We start from the raw sequence: 20443 nt of genomic DNA on the forward strand, positions 1-20443 counted from the left end.
GGGGACACACGCATAAACATACACAAAGGTCTGAGCTCACACACACACACACAGCTGAGAACAACAAAAATCACAGCCACTATCATCTCTGCTTATTAAACAGAAGCCAGGGGACAGACAGCATCTGACTGGGTGGTCAGGATTTTGTCAATGAGAGTCCAACAAACTAGCACATCTCATATTTACACTAACATTTAAATCAAAAAGTGGAGACAAGTATAGACCTTACCGTGAAATGATTACTTACAAGCACTTAACCAACAGTGCAGTTCAAGAAGAGTTAAGAAAATATTTACCAAATAAACTAAAGTAAAAATGATATAAAGTAACACAATAACATAACAATAACGGGGCTATATACAGGGGTTACCGATACAGAGTCAGTGTTCGGGGGTACAGGTTAGTCATTTGTACATGTAGGTAGGGGTGAGGTGAAGTGACTATGCATAGATAATAAACAGTGAGTAGCAGCAGTGTACTAAACAAATGGAGTGGGGGGGGGGGTCAATGCCCCTGAACAGGCAGTTAACCCACTGTTCCCAGGCCGTCATTGAAAATAAGGATTTGTTCTTAACTGACTTGCCTGGTTAAATAAAGGTAAAATAAAATAAATAAATAAAAAAAGTCCGGTGGCCATTTGATTAATTGTTCAGCAGTCTGATGGCTTGGGGGTAGAAGCTGTTAAGGAGCCTTTTGGTGCTAGACTCGGCACTCATAGACTGTTTTCTCTGCTACGTCACACCACGGTACCACGTGCTGTGACGTATCAGACAAAACAGTCTATGACTTGGGTGGCAGGAGTCTCTGACAATCTTATGGGCTTTCCTCTGACACTGCCGGGACGGCAGGGTAGCCTAGTGGTTAGAGCGTTGGACTAGCAACCCGAAAGGTTGCAAGTTCAAATCCCCAAGCTGACAAGGTACAAATCTGTCGTTCTGCCCCTGAACAGGCAGCTAACCCACTGTTCCTAGGCCGTCATTGAAAATAAGAATTTGTTCTTAACTGACTTGCCTAGTCAAATAAAGGTAAAATTAAATATATGTCCTAGATTGCAGGAAGCTTGGCCTTGGTGATGTACTGGGCCGTACACATTACCCTCCATAGCACCTTATAGTCAGATGCCTGGCAGTTGCCATACCAGGCGGTGATGCAACCGGTCAAGATGCTCTCGATGGCGCAGCTGTAGAACCTTTGGAGGATCATACCAAATCTTTTCAGTCTACTGAGGGAGAAAAGGTTTCGTTGTGCCCTCTTCACGACTGTTTTGTTGTGTTTGGACCATGAAAGTCCGTTGGTCATGTGGACACCAAGGAACTTGAAACTCTCGGCCCGCTCCACTACAGCCCCATTGATGTTAATGGAGGCCTGATCAGCCCACCTTTTCTGTAGTCCACAATCAGCTCCTTTGTCTTGCTCACATTGAGGGAGAGGTTGTTGTCCTGGCACCATGCTGCCATTTCTCTGACCTCCTCCCTATAGGCTGCCTCATCATTGTCAGTGATCAGGCCTACCACTGTTGGCCACGCAGTCGTGGGTGAACAGGGAGTACAGGAGGGGACTAAGTACACACCTCTGAGGGGCCCCTATGTTGAGGATCAGTGTGGCAGACGTGTTGTTGCCTACCTTTACCACCTGGGGGCGGACCGTCAGGGAGTCCAGGATCCAGTTGCAGAGGGAGGTGTTTAGTCCCAGGGTCCTTCGCTTAGTGATGATCTTCGTGGGCACTATGGTGTTGAATGCTGAGCTGTAGTCAATGAACAGCATTCTCACATAGGTGTCCTTTTGTCCAGGTGGAAAAGCGCAGTGTGATTGAGATTGCGTCATCTGTGGATCTGTTGGGGCCGTATGCGAATTGAAGTGGGTCTAGGGTATCCGGAGGATGCTGTCGATGTGAGCCATAACCAGCCTTTCAAAGCACTTAATGGCTACCGATGTGAGTGCTACGGGGCGGATATCATTGAGACAGGTTACCTTCACTTCCTTAGGCACAGGGACTATGGTGGTCTGCTTGAAACATGTAGGTATTATAGACTCAGTCAGAGAGAGGTTGAGAATGTCAGTGAAGACACTTGCCAGTTGGTCAGCGCATGCTTTGAGTACACGTCCTGGTAATCCATCTGGCCCTGTGGCTTTGTCAATGTTGACCTGTTTAAAAGTCATGCTCACATCGACTACCGAGAGCGTTATCACACAGTCATCCAGAACAACTGGTGCCCTCGTGCATGCCTCAGTGTTGCTTGCCTCGAAGCGTGCATAAAAGGCATTTAGCTCGTCTGATAGGCTCGCGTCACTGTCCAGCTCGTGTCTGGGTTTCCCTTTGTTGTCTGTAATATTTTCCACATCCGCCACATCCGACGAGCGTCAGAGCCTGTGTAGTAGGATTCAATCTTAATCCTGTATTGATGCTTTGCTTGTTTGATGGTTCGTCTGAGGGCATAGCAGGATTTCTTATAGGCGTCCAGATTAGTGTCCTGCTCTTTGAAAGCGGCCTTTAGCTTGATACAGATGTTGCCTGTAATCCATGGCTTTTGGTTGGGATATGTACGTATGGTCACTGTGGGGACAACACCGTTGATGCACTTAATGATGAAGTCGGTATACCTCAATGCCATTGGATGAATCCCGGAACATATTCCAGTTTGTGGTAGCAAAACAGTCCTGTAGCGTACATCCGCGTCATCTGATCACTTCCGTATTGAGCGAATCACTGGTACTTCCTGCTTTAGTTTTTGGAGGATAGAATTATGGTAAGATTTGCCAAATGGAGGGCGGGGGAGAGCTTTATATGCATCTCTGTGTGTGGAGTAAAGGCAGTATAGAGTTTATTTCCTCTGGTTGCACGTGACATGCTGGTAAAAATTTGGTAAAACTGATTTAAGTTTGCATGCATTAAAGTCCCCGTCCACTAGTAGCGCCGCATCTGGGTGAGCATTTCCTTGTTTGCTTATGGCCTTACAGAGTTGGTTGAGCCACGACTCGGTGAAACATAAGACATTATAGTTCTTAATGTCCCGTTGGTAGGATAATCGTAAGTCATCAATTTTATTTTCCAATGATTGCATGATAGCAAGTAGAACTGCTGGCAGTGGGAGTTTACTCACTCGCCTACGGATTCTCAAAAGGCAGCCCGATCTGCGTCCTCTTTTCGATCTGCGTCTTTTCTTCACGCAAATGACGGGGGATCTGGGCCTAATCCCGGGAGTCGTTAAAGGAAAAAGTTTCTTCCAGTTCCTGGTGGGTAATCCCAGTTCTGATGTTATTTTCGGTCATAAGAGATGGTAGCAGAAATATTATGTACAAAATAAGTTACAAACAATGCAACAATGCCCTACGGGCATGTAAAACGACGCCATCTTAACACCCAAGTGTTAATTCAGAACAGATCCTTACCTCGTGGCCGGGCTGGGCTGCAACAGCAGGCTGCGCCTGTGCCTGTACAGTGGCGAGAGGGGCAGCAGCTGGGAAGCTCTGTGGGGCCGTGGGGCCGTTCTGATGTACCGGAGGCCCTGGGGTGGCTGGAGCAGAGGCTGGCTGAGCCTGGGGCTGGGGCTGGGCCTGGATCCACCCTGCACTAGGCTGGAACACACAGGAGAAAAGGCAGTCTTTCAGATTATGACAAAGATTATCAAGAACACATCATATAGAATCATCATTTTTCTTCACGGGAGCAAAGAGGGGATAAATCATTGTTGAGCAAGGTTGATATTGTTTTGCTGGAAACTGCCGGATAAAAGTAATTGAGTGGCTGCTGCAATAGTAAGGGATTCTACACAGCTGATCCACCATCTCGTAATCGAGCCATGTGGTGTTTATCTGCTGAGGAGTGAACAGAGGCAGATAGAACATCACTTTTACGCTTGAGGGTCGGTGTTATGGTCAGGAAATTACAGTAACTTTCCCAAAACTCCCAGGTTTTCCTGAAATCCCAGTTGGAAGATTTTTCAGGGGGGAATAAGCAAAAATTTGGGAGTTACTGAAAATGTTGCATCCCTAGGGGTTGATTTGGGATTGGGAAGTAATGTTGCACTTGGTCATCATGGGAGGGACAGAGAAAGCTATGCTCGCGGGATCTGGCAGCTTGCGAGGCTAAGAGAAAGAGGAGGTGCTGCAGCTAGGTGTGGTGTTGCTACGGCAATGGCTCAGTAGGGTCAAAGTTCAATCAAGCCGGTAGTATCCCTGACCTACCATTGAACCATTTGGTGATAGAAGCAGGGGCTTTTCCAAACCCAGGCCTTGGTCAGAATGCTCAGGCACTGGAGAGGTGGGCTGGCTTTGGCTGGGCCAATAGGCCCCGCTGTCTGGGGAAGTAGGGGAGCTGGTCCTGCGAACCCTAGCCTCTCCATAGCTTTGGCTGGGCCGGTACGGGGCGTGTAGGGGTGTTGGGGAGCTTCTCCTGCGACTGACGATGTGGCTGAGACAGTGGTCGAGCAGGGAGAGATCTCCACTGGAGGAGCGGACCATTAGGGAAGGAGGCGGGGAAAGATGTGAGGGAGACGGAGGAGCCGACAGGGAGGAGGTGATTAGAGGGCGATTGAGCAGTGAGAGAAGCTGGGGGGAGACTAAGGAGGGGTGTGTACTGATGAGCACTGGGGGGAGGGAGGGAGGGGAGGCGTGTAGAGGTGGCCTAGAGACCCCCCAGCCTCCATCCTAGTTCTTAGTAGAAGGTCAAAGCTCGCACAGGCCCTGCGGGAGTGGGGTAGAGGGAGGTCTGAGGGGTGTCGTATAGGATTTGTAACCAGGATGGCAGGATGGGGGGGATTGACTGATTGATTGATTGAGTCAAAGTAGGAACACTGATGGTGCTGGGACAGGTGAGGGGAGAGGACAGGATACCGAGGGGGAGTGGAGTCTAAAGGGGGGACCGCGGCTGCTGCGTACTCCTCTGAGTTTTTGTTACCCTCCGGGCTCCGATGTGTGACTTTGTCTCGTTTGGGACAGAGGTGGCAGGGAGAACGGCACAGAGGCTTAGGGAGGGAGTGGGTCCTGCACATGTCAATCAAGGAGGTGCTTCCACGTCTAGCGCACTGATTGGTCCCACCACAACACACTGTACTCTCATTGGTCCCACAACCAACCAAGAAATCTCCTTTCATCTCTTGGGAGAGAAGAGCATTCTGGAATGCAAAGGGCTCACTGAAGTGTTGCTGCTCAGGTGGCATCGCCCGGACAAAAGAAAACAGATTTTAGTTCAGTTTGTCTTTACAAAAGACAGATAAAACCGAAAATAAAATGTTAACAAGGAGCTAAAGAGACATAGAAAGGGAATGTCTGAGACTTGCAGTGAGAATATGTTTATAATAATGAGTTTTGAAATTTGAGTTAGAGGCAATGGGGAATTTTGTATGAGAAACTTACAGGTGGAGACTGGTAGTCCCCCTGGTGCAGCTGTGCTTTAGGTTGCTGGTAGGCCCCATGGTGCAGCTGAGTGGTGGCTTGCTGGTAGGCCACCTGATGAAGCTGTGTGGTAGTAGCTAAGGAGTAGGCCACTTGGGGAGGCTGTGCAGTGGGCTTCTGGTAGGCTCCCTGGTGCAGCTGGGCCTGGGGCTGCACAGGGGGGCTGTAGACCACCTGGGGTGTAGAGATGGGCTCTGGGATGGACTGGTATGGGGCACTGGGCTGACTGTTTGTAACATTTGACATCACCATGAGGCCCACTCCACCATCAGCTATAACAACAGGAAACAGAGGGGAGAAAACATAATGTCAAACTGGCGAGAGACAGAGAGAAAGCGAGAGATAAAGAAAGAAACAAAGGGATGGAGAGATGAAGTGTCATTCAAATTCAAAAGCTAGGAGATGACTCAGAGCTGAGTCACACCCTGCATCTCTCTCTCTCTCTTTGCATCTCTCGCTCTCCCTGAATCTCTCTCCCTCTCCCTGCATCTCTCTCCCTCTCACTGCATCTCTCTATCTATCTATCTACCCTTCATCTATAAGCCTTGTGAAGTTTTTTCCCATCTGGATTAGATAATGGCGACGGAGGAGATGGCTGGCGTTTTACAATCCCCTAACCAATTGTGCTATTGTGTGTGTTTTTTTTGCGTTATTTGTAACTTATTTTGTATATAATGTTTCTGCCACTGTATCTTATGATCAAAAAGAGCTTCAAGATATCAGGACAGCGATTATTCAACCCATACTGGAGGAATACTTTTTCTTTAATGAGTCAGACGGGAAGGATTTACTTCAGACGCCGACAAGGCCCACATCCCCGTCGTACATAGGAGAAAGAGACGGAGAAGGTCCAGGTTCCTTGAAAGGATCCGGAGGGGAGCGGGTACTCTCCCTTTACCATCGGTCCTATTAACCAACGTACAATCAATGGAAAATAAAATAGATGAACTACGATTACGTATATCCTACCATTGGGAAAATAAAAAATGTAATATCTTATGTTTCACGGAGCCGTGGCTAAACAACATGAATAACATACATCTGGTGGGATTCAAGCTTTTTTGGCAGGATAGGACAGAGGCCTCTGGTAAGACAAGGGGTGGCGGTCTATGTATATTTGTAAACAACTGCTGGTGCATGAAATCTAAGGAGGACTCCAGGTTTTTCTCACCTGAGGTAGAGTATCTCATGAAAAGCTGTAGACCACACTATTTACCAAGAGAATTTTCCTCTATATTCTTCATAGCTGTCTATCTACCACCACAAACCGATGCGGGCACTAAGACCGCACTCAATGAGCTGTACACGGCCATCAGCAAACAGAAAAAGCTCATCCGGAGACGGAGCTCCTAGTGGCCAGAGACTTTAATGCAGGGAAACTTAAATACATTTTATCTAATTTCTACCAGCATGTTAAATGTGCAACCAGAGGGAAAACAACTCTAGACCACCTTTACTCCACACACAGAGACGCGTACAAAGCTCTCCTTCACCCTCCATTTGGCAAATCGAACCATAATTCTATCCTCCTGATTCTTGCTTACAAGCAAAAAGTAATGCAGGACGCACCAATGACTCAAGAGGTCAATAAGGAAGTGGTCAGATGAAGCAGATGCTAAGCTACAGGACTGTTTTGCTTGCAAAGACTGTAATATGTTCCAGGATTCTCAGTCACTGGCTTCATCAATAAGTGTATTGATGACGTCGTCCCCACAGTGACCATACGTACATACCCCAACCAGAAGCCATGGATTACAGGCAACATCCACACTGAGCTAAAGGGTAGAGCTGCCACGTTCAAGGAGCGGGACTCTAACCCGGAAGCTTATAAGAAATTACGCTATGCCCTCCGACAAACCATCAAACAGGCAAAGCGTCAATACAGGACTAAGATTGAATCATACTACACCGGCTCCGATGCTCTCCGGCCAACTATTACAGACTACAAAGGGAAGCAAAGCCACAAGCTGCCCAGTGTCACGAGCCTACCAGACGAGCTAAATTACTTCTATGCTCGCCTCGAGGCAAGTAACACTGAAACATGCATTAGAACATCAGCTGTTCCGGACGACTGTGTGATAACGCTCTCCGTAGCCAATGTGAGTAAGACCTTCAAACAGGCCAACATTCACAAGGCAGCAGGGCCAGATGGAATACCAGGACATGTACTCCGAACATGTTCTAAACAACTGGCAAGTGTCTCACTGACATTTTCAACCTGTCCCTGACTGAGTCTGTAATACCAACATGTATCAAGCAGACCACCATAGTCCCTATCCCAGTGCCCAAGAACACTAAGGTAACCTGCCTAAATGACAACCGACCCGTAGTACTCACGTCTCTAGTTCTGAAATGCTGGACATGGCTCACATCAACGCCATTATCCCAGAAACCTCAGGCCCACTCCAATTTGCATACCACCTAAACAGATCCAAAGATGACGCAATCTCTATTGCACTCAACACTGCCCTTTCCCACCTGGACAACAGGAATGCTATTCATTGACTACAGCTCAGCATTCAACATCATAGTGCCCTCAAAGCTCATCACTAAGCTAACGACCCTGGGACTAAACACCTCCCTCTGTAACTGGATCCTGGACTTCCTAACGGGCCGCCCCCAGGTGGTGAAGGTAGGTAACAAAACATCTGCCACGCTGATCATCAACATAGGGGCCCCTCATCGGTGCGTGCTCAGTCCACTCCTGTACTCCTTGTTCACTCATGATTGCATGGCCAGGCACGACTCCAACACCCTCATCAAGTTTGCAGATGACAATAGTGGTAGGCCTGATCACTGACAACGATGAGACAGACTATCGGGAGAAGGTCAGAGACCTGGCCGTGTGGTGCCAGGACAACAACCTCACCCTCAACATTATCAATGATGTGGACTACAGGAAAAGGAGGACAGAGTACGCCCCCAATGTCATCGATGGGGTTGCAGTGGAGCAGGTTGAGAGCGTCAAGTTCCTTGGCATCCACATCCCCAACAAAACACACTAAGACAGTCATCAAGAGGGCACAACAAAACCAATTCCCCCTCAGGAGACTGAAAAGATTTGGCATGTGTCCTCAGATCCTCAAAAAGTTCTACAGCTGCACCATTGAGAGCATCCTGACTGGTTGCATCACTGCCTGGTATGGCAACTACTCAGCCTCCGACCGCAGGGCACTACGAAGGGTAGAGCGTATGGCCCAGTACATCACTGGGGCCCAGCTTCCTGCCATCCAGGACCTCTATACCTGGCGGTGTCAGAGAAAGGCCCTAAAAATTGTCAAAGACTCCAACCACGCTAGTCATAGACCCTTCTCTCTGCTACCTCACGCCTACGACACTGGAGCACCAAGTCTAGGTCCAAAAGGCTTCTTAACAGCTTCTACCCCCAAGCCATAACACTCCTGAACAGCTAATCAAAGGGCTTCCCAGACCCCTATTTTACGCTGCTGCTACTCTGTTTATTATCTATGCATAGTCACTTTAACTCTACCTACATGTACATATTACCTCAATTACCTTGACTAACCGGTACCCCCTGTATATAGCCTCGCTATTGTTATTTTACTGCTGCTCTTTAATTATTTATGACTTTTTTATTTTCTATTTTCTACTTAACACTTGTTTTCTCTTAACTTCTTAAAGTATTGTTGTTTAAGTGCTTGTAAGTAAGCATTTCACTGTAAGGCAAGGTCTACACCTGTTGTATTCGGCACATGTGACAAATACAATTTGATTTGATTTGATTACGTTGAACTGATCGACCCTTCCTCAAGAAAAGGTGATCTGCCTGTGTGTGTGTGTGTGTTTCAATTACTTAAAGTGTTTCTCAGTTTTCTTGTATACACATTCATCTATGTGTTTGTTTGTTGTTTGGATGTCATAAGGTGAATTCACCAATTTGTAAGTCGCTCTGGATAAGATAAGAGCGTCTGCCAAATGACTTAAATGTAAATGTAAATTAAATGTTGCTGTTTGTTTATTTGTTGTTTGCCTCTGTCTCTCTCTTTGTGTTTCGAGGCTGCTTTCAGGTTCTTACATGTAGTCGTGGTGGCGTGTGCGGGCAGGCTGCAGATCAGGGTAAGGGGCTGGTCAGCTTCTGCCTCCTCTGGCTCTGCTGGGGCCAGTTGCGCCCCCTGTCGTGGTACCCCCATGCTGGGCACCTGCAGCAGGGTTGTTTAATGTACAGATTCGATCAACAATAACATGGTAACATTGATTCAGATTGAGTGGTTGGTGACCACTGGTCTATCTTAAAATGATTCCTCGTCGATCACCAAAAATTTCTGTAGAAAAGCCAACGACATGTGTCTTGCACTGTTTGGCGGTAGGTGCACTTGATTCGTGCCAGGTAGGTGCTTCCATTTTGAACCATTTCATTTGTCTGATGGGACAAACTCTGCCTACCCGGTAGACCCAAAAAGCTAAATCAAGTGTGCCTACTGCGCAGTCCAATCAAATTGCTTAACTCACCATGCCTGCAGCTTCCTAACCCACAGCTAAGTTTGATACTAGCCAACGTGAGATTTCACAACTTTTGAAACCATGACTAGAGAGAGACTGTCGAAGAATACAGCAAAGAGCTGCTGTTTTTATGAGTGAATTCATGTTTAAGTTTTTATTCAGAACTGTCAACACTGTTTTTATTCCAACACTTTTACAAAACAGTAAATGCGTTTCTCACTTACAGTCGCGGTACAACAGGCACCTCAGCTGCAATTAACGAGTAGCTAATTGTATCGATAGGCCTGTGGTTTTATTATTAGCGGATCGTCGTGTCTATTTTTTTTATCAGGGAATACTTCACGTTCTCTGGCCGTAGGAAAAACATGAATTTAAGGCAGAAATAATGAGGTACGACTCAAGTTTCGCCATCAGGTGGAAGACGGTGTCCCCTCTGGTCAGTCTCACCGGAGAAAAGTAGAGAGGAGGGGCAGTGAGCGTCGGACCCAATGTCGCTCTCTCCCTTCTCTCCGCTGAGACCTACCATCAGATTCAGGTACCGTCAGTCCAGTAAAATAAAAAAGAGAATTATTTAAATGTATGCTCTTTGTGCCTCACAAGTATACAACAACCGATCTATTTTGTTATCATAGATTGAGTTTTTAAATATAATATGGTCTGAGAAGAACAATATTGACAGGCCAAGCACAGCCAATATGCTGCAATAATGTATTAGACCTACTGCACAAACCTCATTCCTACAGACCTGTATTCATTAGGTTAATGTTGCATAGGTTTACATGTTTAAAAAAAATATCTGAGTGGTACATCTCAGCTTGCATTTTGACTCCGAAAGTGATCTTGACTCAGAAAGTTTTGGTGACCAAATAAAGGGACAACTTAAACAACAACAACAACAATTACAAATATCGAGCAGCAATGAACGGGTTTCAGACGATGACAGAAAGGACAAAAGATTGTGCTTTAGGTTGGTTATCTTTGAAAGCAGCAGGTTATCACTCTTAAAGTCATTACTTAATGTATTGAGTTTATATATAAATATGAGTAAGTCAAAAAGTTTGGACACCTACTCATTCAAGGGGTTTTCTTTATTTTTTATAATTTTCTATATTGTAGAATAATAGTGAAGACATCAATACTATGAAATAACACACATGGAATCATGTAGTAACCAAAAATTATAATATATTTAATATTCTTCAAAGAAGCCACCCTTTGCCTTGATGACCGCTTTGCACACTCTTGGCATTCTCTCAACCAGCTTCATGAGGAATGATTTTCCAACTGTCTTGATGGAGTTCCCACATATGGTCGAATGTGGTGTTATTTGGACTTATGGTACATGAGAATACGCTTTTCAAAGGTTTTCCAATATGTCCAAGATGGAGGAAAATCTATCCTGATGGACCTTATGGGTCCTTGAGGCAATTTTTGTCAGCATGAGGAAAGACACCTACATAGAACATTTCACGTCTCTAGGTCAAACAGGGCCGATATGAAGGTTTAAGTGAGACTGCTTTTAAAAACGCCCCCTATAGGCCAATTGGTGCCAATATTTTTGACCAAGTTACTCATGGCCTCTAGTTTCTGTGTGCCAAATTAGAAAAAAAGTTACCAATCTTAAGTAACTTGACCATGTCAAGAAAACAATTATAATTCAGAGAATAACAATGGCTTTGCTGTGAACCCCTAAAAAGCACAAACCTGTAGCAGGTCCTGGGTCTGGTTCTCGACTGCAGGGACGGTTCGTTCCCTCCTCCATTTGATGAGAGCCACTCGATCCTTGATGGACTTTCCTACGATCTTCACATCGCTGTCCAGGAAGAAGCCTGAATCTACCTATAACAGAGAGGTTATTACCAATGCTGCGTTCATAACATCTCATAAATACCAGCATACGACTGGGGAAAATCCACTTGAACGCCCCTCCAACTGGTAATTACTAGTGGGAAACTTGTCCATCATCTCTCTCCGACTTCTCTCACATGCTGATCACAACTCTGATGTCACATACTAAGGAAATGACACCACACAGACCCCAGCCACGATCTGTTCACTTCCTTGCCGTCAGGCAGATGATATCGGAGCATGAGGTCTGATAGAAACTGTCTCTGATCCTGTTGGTGTCTAAAATCCATCAGTCTGCTGAACACTTGAACTGGACTGAACACCTGCTCTGATTCTCCGCACCTTAGCACACATGCACTCACTCACACTCCTCCCCCCCACACACACCCACACACAAATGTACATTCATGTTACGCACACATCACTGCTGCTAGCATTATGATTGCTAAATGCCGCATAGTTTAAAATCCTGCCCCCCGAACCCCTCTTCCCCAAAACATGTGTAAATATTAGACTATAAATTGTATTATACTTATGCTACTATTTGTGTTCTTATATTTTATTATTTCTTATTGCTGTTGCATTGTCAAGAAGGAACCTGTAAGTAAGCCTTTCGTTGGACAGTGTGTAACATGTTTATCCCATACATCTGACTAATAAAACTGGAAACTTAAAATGACCTCGATAACAATATTTTCGGCAGTTAAATGCTACAAAAAAACATTATTTATAAAAAAACAATTAATATGGTTTTTTGACCACAATTTGTTTACGAGGATGATCTGTACTTTTACTTTATGATTGTTGCAGCTTGTTTGCCATTGGCCAATTGGCGTTCTCAATGAGTTGAAAGCATGTGAATGCACACAACTCGCTGTTCTAAATTTACAAGTACTATTGTCAGAGTTTCCCACTTTTTATGAATGCAGCATAAATAAACCAGGAAAAAGCCTGACTCCACTGACAGCAAAGAGGTTATCCTCAGAAATACTCTAAGGATGAGATGCTAATCCAGTTCTTTTCAATTAGCAGTGCAGTGCATTCTGGGTCAAGGGGAGCACTCCTTCAAGGAGAAAATGGGAGTCAATTGGGCACTAGCTCAACATCCCAAGAATAGCATAAATTACATGAACAAGACACACAATATTACAGATCTTTTCCGAGATGTGAGATTATTAAGTTCTCCGTAATATTTTACTACTTTGAAATCATGACATTACATGTTTTGAGTAACAAACAAACAAGTTTCTTGACTAATACCCTGACTTTCTAGAAGGGAGTGTGTGAGGAATGGCCTAGCAACCGTGTGATACAGCATGACAATGTCAATGTGATTGGTCAAGAAAGCTCAGAGCGTTAGGTATTTCTCTATTAATTTTTCCTACAGTTTAGGGTCTTTCAGTAGATTGTCTTTGTTATCACAAAAAAAACAGGCGGAGCCCTGACTTCACCTACAGCAGACTGGACAGAACAGGACAGTGCAGACAGGATAGAGGTTATCACTAAGAACCCTGACTCCATCTGCAGTAGACAGGAAAGTGCAGACAGGACAGGACAGGACAGAACAGGGAAGGACAGAGGTTATCACAAAGAACCCTAACTCCATTAACAGTAGACAGGAAAGGGCAAACAGGACTGGACAGGACAGGATAGTGCAGACAGGATAGAGATTATCACTAAGAACCCTGTCTCCATCTGCAGTACACAGGACAGTGCAGACAGAGCAGGAAAGGATAGAGGTTATCACTAAGAACCCTGGCTCCATCTACAGTACAGTAGACAGGACAGACAGGACAGAACAAGGAAGGACAGCAGTTATCACAAAGAACCCTGACTCCATCTACATACAGTAGACAGGACAGAACAAGGAAGGACAGAGGTTATCACAAAGAACCCTGACTCCATCTACAGTAGACAGGACAGAACAAGGAAGGACAGAGGTTATCACAAAGAACCCTGACTCCATCTACATACAGTAGACAGGACAGAACAAGGAAGGACAGAGGTTATCACAAAGAACCCTGACTCCATCTACAGTAGACAGGACAGCAAAGCAGAGGTGTTATCACCAGACTTGAGCTAACGTGGAAATATGAATTGATCGGACAGCACTTTAGGGACATCAGTTGTCCCTATCTTTGTATCACAGTCGCCCAACGAGATAAAAGCTTGCCCCTCCTTAGCCCACAGCTCTCTGATGGGCCACAGGGTCGGGCAGGGTCTACCAGACTGACTGGTTTAAATCAATACCTTCCTGGATGATACTGGCCCGACCACAAGACCAATTAGAATTTATTGATTGCATGATGGGTAATTATATCAGGACTGGCTTGTGGAGATTATTATTTTTTACTGACCAGGAATGGACTGTAACACGATATCAAGTCTTTCAGCGTGTTTGAGGAAGATCAGTTTAATCACATAATGACTTGTTACATGTGATTAGATGTTATTTGTAGATATGTGATTCTGTGCAGTCTGACTGTAATCTCAAAAACACACTATTTCATGACTATCACCAATTGCACAGCAGGCTCTAGCCCCCAGAGGCATGTTGGGAGATGTAGTCTGTACAGACAAGGCCGTAACTACATATGAGGACGCTGATATCCAGACTACAGTCAGTTTTATCTAATTTGAAAATAATAATAATAAAAATATATATTTCGTACACAATAAAGAAAATCAATTACGGGTCAACATCTAAATATTGCTCCCCGCGTCGATCAAAGCTCAGAACACTTATATTCTTGGAATGATGAACAGTGGTTTGTTAATTATGTTCGCCCGCATCCCGCGGATTTGCCTTTTTAGCAGCACATTCACCACTCTCTGAAATGGGTAACTCCGCCCTCTTGCGACACAGGACGTGAAACGAATGAGAAACGAACTACCCCATCTCAGAGTCGGCTTAAAAAGCTCAATTAGAGATGCTGCTGACAGTGTGTTTGCAAGATTCTGTAAAAAAAAGGTAATTTTCCAACCACCCCGCGACTCCTGCCAGGTCTACAAACATACCCCAAACAAACAAAAAATGGACTCTCGGAGAATGAGTGCACAACTGGTAAATAGTCACTTATTGATATGTCAGTCAGGTGGCTAGCTACTGGCAGAGACTTTGAAGGTTTTGGCTAGTAGGCTATTATTATTAGTATTATAATTTTTTATTTCACCTTTATTTAACCAGGTAGGCCAGTTGAGAATAAGTTCTCGTTTACAAATGAGACCTGGCCCAGATAAAGCAAACCAGTGTGACAAAAATAACAACACAGAGTTACACATAAACAAACATACAGTCAATAACACAATAGAAAGATCTATGTACAGTGTGAGCAAATGTAGACGAGTAGGGATGTGAGGCAATAAATTGGCCATTGAGGTGAAATAATTACAATTTAGCATTAACACTGGAGTGATAGATGTGCAGATGGTGATGTGCAAGTAGAGATACTAGGGTGCAAAAGAGCAAGAGGATAAATACCAATATGGGGATGAGGTAGGTGGTTGTGCTATTTACAGATTGGCTGTGTACAGGTACAGTGATCGGTAAGCTGCTCTGACAGCTGATGCTTAAAGGTAGAGAGGGAGATATAAGATTCCTGCTTCAGTGATTTTTGCAATTCGTTCCAGTCATTGGCAGCAGAGAACTGGAAGGAAAGGCGGAGAAAGGAAGTGCTGGCTTTGGGGATGAACTGTGAAATATACCTGCTGGAGTGTGTGCTACGGGTGGGTGACCAGTGAGCTGAGATAAGGCGGGGCTTTACCTAGCAAAGACTTATAGATGACCTGGGGCCAGTGGGTTTGGCAACGAATATGTAGTGAGGCCAGCCAACGAGAGCATACAGGTCGCAGTGGTGGGTAGAACATGGGGCTTTGGTGACAAAACAGACGGCACTGTGATAGACTACATCCAGTTTGCTGAGTAGAGTGTTGGAGGCTATTTTGTAAATGACATCGCCGAAGTCAAGGATCGGTAGGATAGTCAGTTTTACAAGGGTATGTTTGGCAGCATGAGTGATGGAGGCTTTGTTGCGAAATAGGAAGACGATTCTAGATGTAATTTTGGATTGGAGATGCTAAATGTGAGTCTGGAAGGAGAGTTTACAGTCTAACCAGACACCTAAGTATTTGTAGTTGTCCACATATTCTGTTACAACTGTCCAGAGTAGTGATGCTAGTCGGATGGGTGGGTGCAGGCAACAATCGGTTGAAGAGCATGCATTTAATTTTGCTAGCATTTAAAAGCAGTTGGAGGCCACGGAAGGAAAATTGTATGGCATAGAGGCCATACAACAGGTTAGTTAACACAGTGTCCAAAGAAGGACCAGATGTATACAGAATGGTGTCGTCTGCATAGAGGTGGATCAGAATATCACCAGCAGCAAGAGCAACATCATTGATATATACAGAGAAAAGAGTCAGCCCAAGAATTTAACCCTGTGGCACCCCCATAGAGACTGTCAGAGGACCGGACAACAGGCCCTCCGATTTGACACACTGAACTCTATCTGAGAAGGAGTTGGTGAACCAGATGAGGCAGTCATTTGAGAAACCAAGGCTATTGAGTCTGCCAATAAAAATGTGGTGATTGACAGAGTCGAAAGCCTTGGCCAGGTTGATGAAGATGGCTGCACAGCACTGTCTTTTATCGATGGCGGTTATGATATCATTTAGGACCTTGAGCGTGGCTGTGGTGCACCCATGACCAGCTCAGAAACCAGATTGCATAGTGGAGAAGGTACGTTGGAATTCAAAATGGTCGGTGATCTGTTTGTTAACTTGGCTTTCAAAGATTTTAGAAAGGCAGGGCGGGATGGATATAGGTCTTTAACAGTTTGGGTCTAGAGTGTCTCCCCATTTGAATAGGGGGATGACCACGGCAGCTTTCCAATCTTTGGGGATCTCAGACGATACGAAAGAGAGGTTGAACAAACTAGTAATAGGGGTTGCAACAATTTTGGTGGATAATTTTAGAAAGAGAGGATCCAGATTGTCTAGCCCAGCTGATTTGTAGTGATCCAGATTTTGCAGCTCTTTCAGAACATCAGGTGTCTGGATTTGGGTGAAGGAGAAATTAGGGGAGGCTTGGGCAAGTTGCTGCAGAGGTGTGCTGAGCTGTTGGCCGGGCTAGGGGTAGCCAGGTGGAAAACATGGCCAGCCGTAGAAAAATGCTTATTGAAATGATTGATTATCGTTATAGAATTAGTGCTACAGGATGCACATTTCTGTTTGAAAAAGCTAGCCTTAGCTTTCCTAACTGACTGAGTATATTGGTTCCTGACTTCCCTAAAAAGTTGCATATCGCGGGGGCTATTCGATGCTAATGCAGAACACCACAGGATGTTTTTGTGCTGGTCAAGCGCAGTCAAGTCTGGGGTGAAACAAGGGCTATACCTGTTCTTAGTTCTACTTTTTTGAACGGGGCATGCTTCTTTAAGATGGCGAGGAAAGCACTTTTAAAGAGCAACCAGGCATCCTCAACTTATGGGATGTCAATATCCTTCCAGGATACCTGGGCCATTTCAATTAGAAAGGCCTGCTTGCTGAAAAGTAGAAGCTTGAATTGTTTGGGCACAGACCTGGATCGTATGACAGAACTCTGCAGGCTGTCTCTGCAGTAAATTGCAACTCCGCACCCTTTGGCAGTTCTATCTTGTCGGAAGATGTTATAGTTAGGGATGGAAATTTCTGGATTTTTGGTGGCCTTCCTAAGCCATGATTCAGACACGGCTAGGACATTGGGGTTGGCGGAGTGTGCTAAAGCAGTGAATAATACAAACTTAGGGAGGGGGCTTCTGATGTTTACATGCATGAAACCAAGGCTTTTACAGTTACAGAAGTCAACAAATGAGAGCGCCTGGGGAATGGGAGTGGTGCTGGGGGGTTGCAGGGCCTGGGTTAACCTCTACATCACCAGAGGAACAGAGGAGGACTAGGATAAGGGTACGGCTAAAGGATATAAGAACTGGTCGTCTAGTGCGTTCGGAACAGAGAGTAAAATGAGCAGATTTCTGGGCGCGGAAGAATAGATTCAAGGCATAACGTACAGACAAGGGTATGGTAGGATGTGAGTACAGTGGAGGTAAACCTATTACTTAGCCAACTAGAATAATAAAGTAAGAAGCTAATGTTAAAAGGAGCCTACTTCAGCAGGAGCAAACAATAAGGTATTAAGTTCTCATAATAACTTTGCTTTACAGAGAGTCGGCTCCTGAGACAGACAGTGATGTGGCACTCAGTGGTGAGGCTGAGGCAGGCTGCAATGCATTCAGGAGGAAGCAGAGGAGACAGAGAGAGCGCGCGGAAGCAAACAGAGAGAGGGGTTAGTACAGTAGGTCACAAACTTGGCGTTATGGCCCCATGTGGAGTCCCGTAAGAAAATTGGTACTAATCTTATCAAACAAGTTAGGCACTTAAAGAAAAGAAGACTCCACATGGCCTATCTTCCCTATAGACCTGCTTAAAAATTCAAGCAACACAGTTCTAAAAATGTCATTAGTTTTCGTTTTTATCTGTGGTTGTTCGTCTTATCTCAATCGCCCACTGGAGTCTATAGTTTACCCATTACTCAACTTTTTACCACTACATCACTGATAGTAAAATAGAATTGTAAGACATATTGTAATAATTCTTGTGAATGTGATAATACGATCATCTGTGTGCTCAATTGATGTCTGTTTGTGTGGAGCTTGATTATTAATGCCTAGGAATACAAATGTGAACAATGTGTAATTTGAGAAAATAACTATCTACGTAAAGAGTTGATGATTTGATCCATTTCATCATTACAACTGATTGAACAGTTGCTGATGCTACGTGTCAGTGTGAGTCATTTTTCATATTTCCCCCCTTTCGGGGGTATAACATTACAATTGTATAGCTAATAGGCTATGTGTTTGTATACTGAGCAAAAATATAAACACAACATGCAACAATTTCTAAGATTTAACTGAGTTACAGTTCATATGAGGAAATCAGTCAATTGGAATATATTCATTAGGCCCAAATCTATGGATTTCACACGACTGGCAATACAGATCTATTGGTCACAGATACCTTGTAAGAAACGGGCCTCATGTACTTGTCACAGATAACTTATAATCAACGGGCCTCATGTACTTGTCACAGATACCTTTTAAGAAACGGGCCTCATGTACTTATAACAGTGTTTCTGTGCATTCATATTGCCATCGATAAAATGCAATTGTGTTCGTTGTCCATAGCTTATAACCCCACCACCATGGGGCACTCTGTTCACACCATTGACATGAGCAAACCACTCCCCCACACGACACCATACACATGGGTCAGCGGTTGTGAGGCTGTTTGGACGTAGTGCCAAATTCTCTAAAATGATGTTGGAGGAAGCTTATGGTAGTTAAATTAACATTAAATTATCTGACAACAGCTCTGGTGGACCTTCCTGCAGTCAGCATGCCAATTGCACGCTCCCTCAAAACTTGAGACATCTGTGGCATTGCGTTGTGTGACAAAACTGCACATTTTAGAGTGGCTTATCATTGTGCCCAGACCAAAGTGCACCTGTGTAATGATCATTCTGTTTAATCAGCTTCTTGATAAGCAACACCTGTCTTGGCAAAGGAGAAATGCTCACTAACACGAATGTAAACAAATCTGTGCACAAAATTCGAGAAAAATATGCTTTTTTATTGCGTTTCAGCTCATGAAACATGGGACCAACACTTTACATGTTGTGTTTATATTTTTGTTCAGTGTAGATCGATTGAGGTGAATGAACCTACAACAGCAAAGGTGATAATGGCTGGGTTAATTTTTTCTTGTTTTTGCTGTTCTCCAAATATATATACTGTATACAGTATATAAAAAATATATAAGCAACTATGTCCTCTAGACTATATATATATATAGTTTAGAGGACAGAGTTGCTTTCCATGATGATGCCACATGGCTAGATTAAAGTAAAATGCTACATTTCACTCATCATAAAACAAAAAATTGATTAAGGCTCATCAAATAAATGGTATCTAGGGGACAGTCATATCATTTCTCACTCTATAACATAAATATCATACTCTGCAACTGGTACTGCAAATACACCAACAAAACAGATAATCTGCAAAACAGATCTGAGCCATGATAATGTGAACCCTGCTCACCACAGCCATTTAGAGTCTCTACATATGGCTCTGCTATAGACGTCTTCACGGTTCCAAACAGTTGGATCCGAAATGGATCCGTGGCTTTCCTACCTGACCCGATACGATTAAATCAATACTTGCTTATTAAAGATAAGCATTATATTGTTAGATTATAGGAGTAACATTGGTAGTCCTAAAACATTCTTTGTCACATATCAATCATATCAAGTTAAAACGGTCATATCAAATTCAACTGTCGGCGTCCGAGGGAGCATCGGTGCTCACTGAACTTCAGAGGCCTGCAGCTATAGCCTAATAATAGCCACACCACACCAAACCTTCACAAAGGTTTCTAAACTTTATAGGGGTATTATCAAAAGTAAGTCAAGTCGGTGTTTATAGGGTGAACACTAGGATTAGCCTACAGTTGGAACTTAAGTTAGCCAATGAAAATGTCTCAACAGAATTAAACAAAACACTTTTTGCATACTTAAAGAACTGGTTTAGATTAGGAAAATAGGCTTACAATAATAATTATAATGATATATAATAATAATAATAATAATAATAATAAGGATAATAAAGATAATAAATACGAAAATAAATAATAAGTTAGAAAA

At 44.2% G+C, this 20443-nt stretch overlaps 1 pseudogene; it reads right to left on the reverse strand.

Moving 5' to 3' along the window:
- Positions 1-20443, reverse strand: part of LOC135539676 (serine/threonine-protein kinase WNK2-like) — a 73709-nt pseudogene that overhangs the window by 42145 nt on the left and 11121 nt on the right.

The sequence above is a fragment of the Oncorhynchus masou genome, chromosome 5 (assembly GCF_036934945.1).
Source record: "Oncorhynchus masou masou isolate Uvic2021 chromosome 5, UVic_Omas_1.1, whole genome shotgun sequence".
NCBI lineage: Eukaryota > Metazoa > Chordata > Actinopteri > Salmoniformes > Salmonidae > Oncorhynchus > Oncorhynchus masou.